Source organism: Papaver somniferum, chromosome 5 (assembly GCF_003573695.1).
Source record: "Papaver somniferum cultivar HN1 chromosome 5, ASM357369v1, whole genome shotgun sequence".
NCBI classification, from domain to species: domain Eukaryota; kingdom Viridiplantae; phylum Streptophyta; class Magnoliopsida; order Ranunculales; family Papaveraceae; genus Papaver; species Papaver somniferum.
This window is the reverse complement of record NC_039362.1, coordinates 8,096,195-8,106,346: the sequence shown is the minus strand read 5'-3', so window position 1 is coordinate 8,106,346 and position 10,152 is coordinate 8,096,195.

Genomic DNA, 10,152 nt, shown 5'->3' with positions numbered 1-10,152 from the left:
CTTAATAGGAAATTCGTTCGAAAAATATTGGTTACTCTTTTGAGCATACTTTGAAGTTCATGATGGTTTCTGCGAGTTGAATGCGTGACTGCGCCGCCTTATAATACCGGTGAGACCTTGGGTATCAAATCTCCTCGCATCTTCCCTCGTCTCAATTCAACTTACTTAAACTCGGATTGATTCCAGAGAGGTTTGCTCAGATTGTCCTTTTCGAAAGATTAGAAGTTGGTCTAGAAAAAATCTAAGTGGAGCCATCATGCTTTTTGTTTGCTAGAAATCTTTAGGTTTGTTTTGGTGGAGTCAGCCTGCTGTGTGTTTGCTTAGAATCCCCCTTCCTTTAGGTTTTTTTTTTTTTAATTATTCTAGTGTATGCCCGAAAGGGCTTGGAAAAGAAATACTTTTGGCCGTTTGATTAGTGACGAGCCTAGAAGTTCTTCTTGTGAAAGCGGGGAGGTCGAAGACTCTTCTTTTGAGAGCCCTGTTTTTGGAAACTTTAGTTTTGAGAATCTGTCTCTTCGTGAGGAAAGTACCCCTAGTAATTCAGCTGTGCCAGCGATGGAAACTTTGAAAGATTACATGTTCCCAACTAGGACAAACCGAGCTTCGTGCATTAAATTGCCAGCCACTACGGCTAATTTCGAGATAAAACCTAGTATTCTTCAGATGATCCCTATATTCTTAGGAAAGGATGATGAGAACCCTTATTTTCATATTAGGGACTTTGAGGAAATTTGTAGGACAATTAGAAAAAAAGACCTTACTGATGAATTTTTGAATTTTTTAAGTTTTTAAAATTATTAATTTAAAAAAAATAAAAAAAAAATTAAGAGAAAGAGGTAAGTTTACTAGTCAGAATCAACCCAACCCTAGAGGAATTAATGAAATAGGTGAAAGACCATCCGATCATGTGAATGCTATTAAAACCCTTAGGAGTGGTAGAGTGATAGACAACAAGGTTGCCATGCCTGATAGTAAACATACTTCAGTTCACCCTTCTGAACCAGAAACTGAGGAGACTGATAGAGTCTCTAAAGAGACCAATGAGGGTCATATTGAGCCCGTCTTTGCTCCTAGAGACCCATTCCCACAACTACTAGTTCCAACAAAGAGGGAGTCTACCTTTAATGATATATTGGAGGTTTTTAAGAAGGTAACCATCAACCTTCCATTGTTGGATGCGACTAAGAAGATTCCCGTTTATGCCAAGTTTCTTAAGGACTTGTGTACACGAAAGTGTAAGCTTAGTGTCCAAAAGAAAGCCTTCCTAGCTAGTCACATGAGTTCCATTATTCAGAATACCACTACTCCTAAGTATAAAGACCCAGGGTCCCCTACTATTTCTTGCACAATAGGTAAATGCCGTGTTGAGAAAGCTTTGCTTGACTTAGGAGCCAGTGTGAATTTACTTCCATACCATGTGTACCTTAAGCTAGGACTTGGTGATATGAAACCTACCCAGATGACACTTCAGTTAGCTGATAGGTCCGTTAAAATTCCTCGTGGTGTGATCGAGGATGTTCTTATTGAGTTCGACAAGTTTATTTATCCAGTGGATTTTGTTATCCTAGATACCCACCCTGTTCCTGACCCAGAGAACCAGATACCAGTGATTTTAGGTCGCCCATTTTTAGCAACATCCAATGCGATCATTAATTGTTGAACTGGTATTATGAACTTGTCTTTTGGTAATATGACTATTGACCTGGACGTCTTTCATATTAGTAAGCTACCCTATGAACTAGATGACTCGAGCATAGAAGAGGTAAACATGATAGGAACTTTAGTCGAGGAGTCATTACCAAACACTTTGTTAGAAGATCTGTTAGAGAAATGCCTAGCTCACTTTGGGATTGATTTCGATGATAATAATGTGATTAATGAGGTGAATGCTTTGTTAGATTCAACCCCTTTGTTAGACACTAGTAACAGATGGAAACCTAAGTTAGAACCACTACCAGTTTCTAAGTCTACCCTAATTCTTTCGTTAGAAGAGCCTCCTAAGTTGGACCTAAAACCATTGCCAGATACCTTGAAATATGTGTTTTTAGGCCCGTCTGAAACTTTACATGTGATTGTTGCTTCCGACTTGGATAGTGATCAGGAAAGTAGGTTAGTGACCGTCCTTCAAAACAACAAGGAAGCTTTAGGGTGGACCATAGCAGACATTAAGGGTATAAGTCCTACTGTTTGTATGCATCAGATCTATTTAGAGGAAGATACCAAACCTTCTAGGGAGATGCAACGAAGACTAAACCCTAATTTGAAAGAAGTAGTTCGAACCGAGGTTCTTAAGCTGTTAGATGCAGACATTATCTACTCCATTTCAAACAGTAAGTGGGTCAGCCCCGTTCAGGTTGTTCCCAAGAAATTCGGTATTACTGTAGTCCAGAATGATAACAATGATTTAATCCCGACCCGAGTGACCACGGGTTGGCGTGTTTGTATTGACTATAGGAAATTGAACAAGGTCACTAGGAAGGACCACTTTCCCCTTCCCTTTATCGACCAAATGCTAGAGAGATTAGCTGGACATAGTCATTACTGTTTTCTAGATGGCTACTCAGGCTACAATCAGATCGTTATTGCCCCAGAAGACCAAGAAAAAACTACTTTTACTGTCCCTTTGGTACCTTTGCGTATAGACGCATGCCTTTCGGGCTATGTAACGCCCCTGCGACTTTTCAGCGTTGCATGATGAGCATATTTTCCGATATGGTAGAAAAGTTTTTAGAGGTCTTTATGGATGATTTTTCAGTGTTTGGTTCGTCTTTCGATGAGTGCTTGCATCATTTGTCATTAGTGTTGACTAGGTGTAAGGAAAAGAATCTAGTGCTTAATTGGGAGAAATGTCATTTCATGGTTCGATCAGGAATTGTCTTAGGGCATATCGTATCTTCTAAGGGTATAGAGGTAGATAAAGCCAAAGTTGACCTTATCAAGACTTTACAGGTCCCAAAAACCGTAAGAGATATTAGGTCATTCTTAGGGCATGCAGGTTTTTATCGTCGATTCATTAAGGATTTTAGCTTGATTTCTAGACCTCTTTGCAACTTGCTTGCAAAAGATGTTAAGTTTGTCTTTGATGATGCTTGTTTAGAGGCTTTTGAGAAGCTTAAGACTTTACTCACTACCCCCCCATAGTCCAGGCACCCAACTGGAACTTACCCTTTGAGATCATGTGTGATGCTTCAGATTATGCTATTGGTGTTGTGCTAGGTCAGCGAGAAAACAAATTACTTCATGTGATTTACTATGCTAGCAAAACTCTGAATGATGCCCAGTTGAACTATACCACTACCGAGAAGGAACTGTTAGCCATTGTGTTTGCCTTAGACAAGTTTAGACCCTATCTCTTAGGTTCTAAGATCGTCATATATACTGATCATGCTGCTTTGAAATATCTTTTGTCTAAGAAGGATACGAAACCTAGATTGATTAGGTGGATCTTTTTGCAAGAGTTTTCTCCAGACATTAGAGACAAAAAGGGTGCCGAAAATGTAGTAGCAGACCACTTGTCTAGGCTAGTTGTTGATTCCCCTGATGATTCCCTTCCTATAAGGGATAGTTTTCCTGATGAACAACTTTTTTGTTACCCAAGCACCTTGGTATGCGAATATAGTGAATTATCTTGTTACTGGTCGAATGCCCCAACATTGGGGTAAACAAGATCGTTCTAGGTTTTTAGCCGAGGTTAAGCACTTTTTTGGGATGATCCTTATTTGTTTAAGTATTGTCCAGACCAGATTATTAGGAGATGTATACCTGAGAGTGACCAGTCCAGTATTATTTCCTTTTGTCATGATCATGCTTGTGGGGTCACTTTAGTGCTAAGAAGACTGCTGCTAAGATATTGCAGTGTGGATTCTATTGGCCTTCGTTGTTTAAAGACTCCCATAGTTACTGTGTTACTTGTGAGCGTTGCCAGAAATTAGGAACCATTTCCCGTAGGAACATGATGCCCTTGAACCCTATTTTAGTTGTTGAGGTCTTTGATGTGTGGGGATTGACTTTATGGGTCCGTTTCCTAATTCTTTTGGTAACCTATACATCCTTGTCGTGTAGACTATGTCTCTAAGTGGATTGAGGCGGTTGCGTGTAAAACCAATGACCATAGGGTTGTGATTGAGTTCTTGAAAAATAATATACTTACACGTTTTGGTACACCGCGAGCTATAATTAGTGATGGAGGGTCGCACTTTTGTAATGGACCTTTTAGGCTTCTGATGAAGAAATATGGTATTACACATAAGGTAGCTACCCCGTATCATCCACAGACTAGTGGTCAGGTAGAGGTTTCCAATAGGGAGATAAAACGTATATTAGAGAAAACAGTTAATCCTAATCGGAAAGACTGGTCGTCTAGGCTTACTGATGCCTTATGGGCTTACCGTACTGCGTTTAAGACCCCCATTGGAATGTCGCCTTATCGTTGTGTATGGAAGGCATGTCATTTACCTGTTGAGTTAGAACATAGAGCTTATTGGGCTGTTAAGCAACTAAATTTTTCACTTGACAAGGCAGGAGCCCATAGGAAACTCCAGCTCAATGAGTTGGACGAGATTCATAGATGCTTACGATAGTGCGAAGGAGTATAAGAACAAAATGAAACTTGTGCATGATAGAAATATTTTACGGAAGTCATTTTCTCCAGGTCAAAAAGTTCTTCTGTATGATACCCGTTTACATCTTTTCCCTGGGAAGTTACGTTCTCGGTGGACGGGTCCTTTTATTGTTCGCACTGTCTTTCCTCATGGAGCTGTTGAAATTGAGACACCGGATGGTAGTAGTTCTTCGAAGGTTAACGGTCAGAGATTGAAACCCTTTTTAGAGCCCTTTCCTACAGGTGATGTTGAGGAGGTCCCTCTGGAGGACCCTGTTTACCCTTGATTGACCATCGAGGAAGTTGTATGTTGTATATTAGTTTTTGATTTTCTTCACCCAGGTACTATCTTTCCAACTTCTCCTCGTGTTATTTTACTTTTGGTATTGCTCTTTCATTAGAAACATTGAGGACAATGTTAGATTTAAGTTTGGGGGTGGGGAAGAACTTTTTAGTTGCACTTTTGAAACTTCTAGCGTCACATGGTATCCGGTTAGCTAAGTTTACATACTGTTTCTCACCGAAAAGATAGAAATTGGAATGCTAGGGATAACAACCTTTTGAGACATTAGAGAAAAAGACATTGAGATCCTTGAAATTCAGGAGAGAACTTGTTCCTTTTAGAGGGTAACCGTGATGGACCTAACCATACATGATGGAAAGGCAAGTAGGTCAGGAAATGCCAGAAATACAAAGCAACCTCACAATGTAGTCTTAGTTACTGGATTGCGACTCTCTCTCAGTAGAAACTTATCATCATCAACAAGCGGAGCGACATCAGAATCTATGAAGAAAGTTGAAGACGTTTTAGGTTTAGAAGCAACAATAGAAAAGAATAATTCAAAAATCAAAGTTGAAGTTATAAGAGCAAATGATATAAGTTGTTAGAATCCATGATACCAAGACATCACAAGTTGCAAAGATCCAAGTTTTGAAAGTCCTTCTCTCATGGCCATGTAAATTGTTGTCTTGTAATTTTTGTTTCCAAAAAAAAAAATGAAAAAATAAATAAATATATATATATATATATATATATATACGTGAAATAAAAATGAAAAAAATGAAAAATGAAAAAAATCATCGTTATGTTTTGTTCAATAAGGCCAAAGGGAAGTAGAAATTTATAAGTCAAGCAAGAAATCGAAGAGAAGAGTTAATTGTCAAGGTTCTATGAGGTTCGATAGTTTATCATCAACAGTTGAAGACCGACAAAGACGTTGTTTCTACTGAGCACTATGAGAGAGTCGAAGAAAGATACATTTGGTTGCTTTGTTAGTCCGCTTTCAATCTGGCACAAGATATTTCTAGCACTGGTTTAACTCATCACATGTAATTAGTCCAGCTGTGTAGAATATGTCCCTCTCATCTTTATCTCTCTCCTAATCTTATCCAGCTGTAAAGCAGCGGACGCATCTTTCAATGTTCATCTAGCTGTGTAGCGGATATCTCTTTATCTAGCAGTGTTGCGGATGTGTCTCCCCTTTTCTTCAGTCAGCTTTAGAGCTGACACCTTTAATTTCTCTGGCATTCTAGTTACTTGGAGATAGTTTGAGAATATGTATGTCCTCATAGCTCTTTGGATACTTGTAACAAATTAGAAGTAATGGTTTTGTGGGTACACCTATGGTAAACCCTCCCGAGATTAACTCGGTTTTATTTTTTATTAGTTTTGCTCGAGGACTAGCAAATAATAAGTTTGGGGGTATTTGATAGACGTATTTATGTGTCTAATTTATCCTCAATGTTTCGTATTGTTAGTACTCGTTTTCGTCCTTATTATGGTGTTTTGTGTGTTTGTAGGTATTTTTTGGAAATAAATATTTTTGGAAATTTCGGCTCGAAAAGTTTCCTGGGGCACCCTTGAAGGACACGTGTTATTCGGACTCTCACCGTTGGTTAAGGGGCACCTCAATTACTAAGGAGCACCTTCTTTGCTATTCGCACCCCAACTTTTGGATAAGGGACAACCCTTTCTTCTTCGTTTGAATTTGTTTTGGTGGGAAATTTTCATTCTCAAACTGTGGATTTTTCGATCGGAATTTGGAGGGGTTAGAGGTTAACTCAATCGCCGAAACTTCATGGGTAGACGTGATATGTCATAACAAAGCTGGTATGGGTATTTGTTTCGATCGAATTTGGATGGATAACTCGCAAGAAGAAAAAAGGGAAAGCCACGTATGAGAAAGATACTCAGGATTTTTGTGCCATGTTGAGGAGATTTCGTGAGGATATTGCATGTATAACTGATACTGGTATTAGGTAGAAACGTGTTGGAGCAATTCCGTGTGCAACAGGCGCATGAGAGAGTGAATTCAGGGAAGAAAATATCCGAAGAATATTTTTTCTTCAAGCCGAGTTATGGAGAATTTGATGAAGTTATGACGAGATATTTTGGTGTTGAAAGGCTATATAAGTGGATGAGGATTAGTACGAAGGACGGATAGTTTTGGGAGAGTTTTAGAGCACCAGAAAGTCGGAAAAAAATCAAGTTACAGAGCTGCCATTTTTCTGCTGCTGCTGAAGAACACGAAGAACATAAGACGCACACCCTTTTGTCGTTTATGCTGCAGTGATTGCGACTGTTACAGAATAATCTTAAAATCTACAGTTTCAGCGACTGTGGCAAGACAGTCTTATTTGTTACAGTGACAGTGACAGTCAACATATATCGTTCTTTGTAACTTTAATTATTTTCACACTTTTATCATTTGTAAACCCATCTTTGAGCATAAATGAAATCAACTTTTGAGCGTGTTTCCAACATGATGAGAGGCTAAATTCTCCCACAACCAAGGCAATGAGGAAGCTATTTACGCATGAATAATTGGTAATCATTTATTTCCTCTAATTTATAATTTATAATTCACTCAATCACTGCTTTTGCAGAGTTTTTAATTGTTTGCAAAAATTTTCTTCATTAGTTGTGATTCAATTAGATAGGTTATGCTTTGTTTAGATAATCTATGCTTAGGGATACAATTAATTTTTGAGAATTTTTCAGATTATTTGTGAATTAAGAAATAAGAGTCTTAAAAGATAATTAGAGTTTTGGACTGTTTACCATAATTTATTCATGTGTAATAGTGAAATCAGTGTCTTGGTTGTTTTCTAATATCTTGAAATCAATTTTTCAATAAGTTTTGTTTGTTTTTAAATTTTTATTAAGTTTAAAATTCATTGCCTTCACAAGTCTTAAAACAACCCTTTTATCACTATCTACAACAACTTTGAGTTACATCAGGTAGGTATTCCATGTGGAGGCGAAGCTATTCTACACTCGATCAACATGTTTCTACATGAGAAAGGTAAATCTTACTCTTCGATCATGCTCTTAGTTTATTTTAGAAATGCATTCAACATGGTAAGTAGGTTTTTTATGCTTCAAGAAGTTGGGGATCATTTTCCTTCTATCTCCAAATGGGTAGAGTTTTATTATTCAAAGTCATAAGATTGATGCTCAATGCCCACTAGACTTACATGCGTGGTATTTGGATGACGGAACTGTTATTGGTAACACTCAAATGGTTTCCAAGGTTTTTAACATCCAAACTGAAGGGAGTAAGTTAGGTCTTCACCTTAATATCACGAAGACAGAGATCTTTTGTCCAACATTGGATGTTCGTTGTCAAGACGTCGATGTTTTTCTCTCCTAGGTGAGCAGACCTATACGTGGGGTCAAGCTTTTAGAGGGGCCTGTTAGTTTAGATCATAAATGTTATGGAAGTTTGGTCAAGGCTAAGGTGCTCAAAAAGAATGAATAGATGGATGTTGTAAGAAAACTAGATGATCCTCATTGTGAACTACTGTTGTTAAGGAGTTGCGTTGGAGTTTCTCGGCATTAATTTTCTTTACGAACTACCAGAATAGACTACATCACAGAGGCGGGGGTAATTTTTGATACTCACTTGTCATAACGTCTGCGGAAAATTATTACCAATGATGGGCTGGTATGGGGTAACTGCAATATCATTTAGCCTCTTTGACTTTTTGTTATGGTGTTTTTTACCTTTATTTCATGGTTGATGCAATGAACTATTGATATTTAGCCTCGTGCATCCAGACTCATCCGCTTTAAGCCATCATTTTACGAAACTCACCTGTGCAAGGTCCGGATCCTGGCATGAATCAAGTTGTGAAACTTTTCTCAGGTGCATATGGCTCATACGTCAACATTGATTTATCTTCCCCCCAGCCTATGAAGATCCTGGCAGTAAAATACTTTCATGTTGTCACGAAGGAGTTTCAATATTAATTCTCTATGCCCACGCGTGATCGTGCTCTTTGTAAATGTAATAAAGCTCAGGATGCTCAGGATTTCCTCAAGGCAATACCAATTGAAGGGCTAGGTCAGAAAGTTGGGCCTCAATATTTCAGTGCGGTCGTGCATTATGGTCTTGGTATCCCTTTATTTGTTGAAGGTAGTCAATGTGCATTTTGTGGTAGAGGTATGAACTGCTATGAGAGATCATGCTTTACACTGCGCTTAAGAGGTATGCCTTCAATTCCGGCAAGATCTTGTTTGTGACACCATTTCTGATATATTTTTTCGAGCAGGGGTTCCAGTTAGGAAAGAGGTATCTTTCTGTTTCTTGGCAAATAATGGGGGTGCTCTTCGACCAACAGATATTTTGGTCTATAATTGGGACAACGAGTCATGATATGTGTTTGGACGTCATTGGGGTCTCACTATTCATGGGTGGAGGGGTTCGTACATTCCATCCTGGGTTAGAATTGAGCAATGCCATAAATCGCAAAAAATAACAAATACCTTTGAAAAAACAGGGATCTAACAGCCACACCCAATATTTCGTTTGGCTATCTGTATGGACTAACTCCAATATAATTCCAACAGAATCAACTAGACAGTCAGACTCAATCAAGGAAAAACATCCAAGAGTTATATCTCAATTTCTCTATACAATCTGCAATCGAATAGATAAAAATCTGTGAACCTGATTGATATGAGAAATAACTTGAACATCATCAAAAATCAATGTTCAAGTGTCAATCAATTTCAATCAACAACCAAAGGTTGGATTTACCAATTGATTGAACTACGCACAACCTGTGATATTTCAGTTATATAGAAAATATAATGCGGAAAAGAAATAACACAGACACTAGGAGTTTTGTTAACGAGGAAACCGCAAATGCAGAAAAACCCCGGGACTTAGTCCAGATTTGAACACCACACTGTATTAAGTCGCTACAGACACTAGCCTACTACAAGTTAACTTCGGACTGGAATGTAGTTGAGCCCTAACCAAGTCTCATACCAATTAAGATACAGTCGCGTTTCTTACGCCTCTGAATCCTAGCAAGACTCTACGCACTTGATTACCTTAGTTGTTCTCACCCATAACTAAGAGTTTCCACGAACCAAAGTCGAACACTTGATAAACAAATCTGTCTCCACAGAAAATCTATCTCCCATAGAAATACCAATGAAGTTTTTGTTCCGTCTTTTGATAAATCAAGGTGAACAAGAATCAATTGATAATCCGGTCTTATATTCCCGAAGAACAACCTAGTAATATCAATCACCTGGTTAG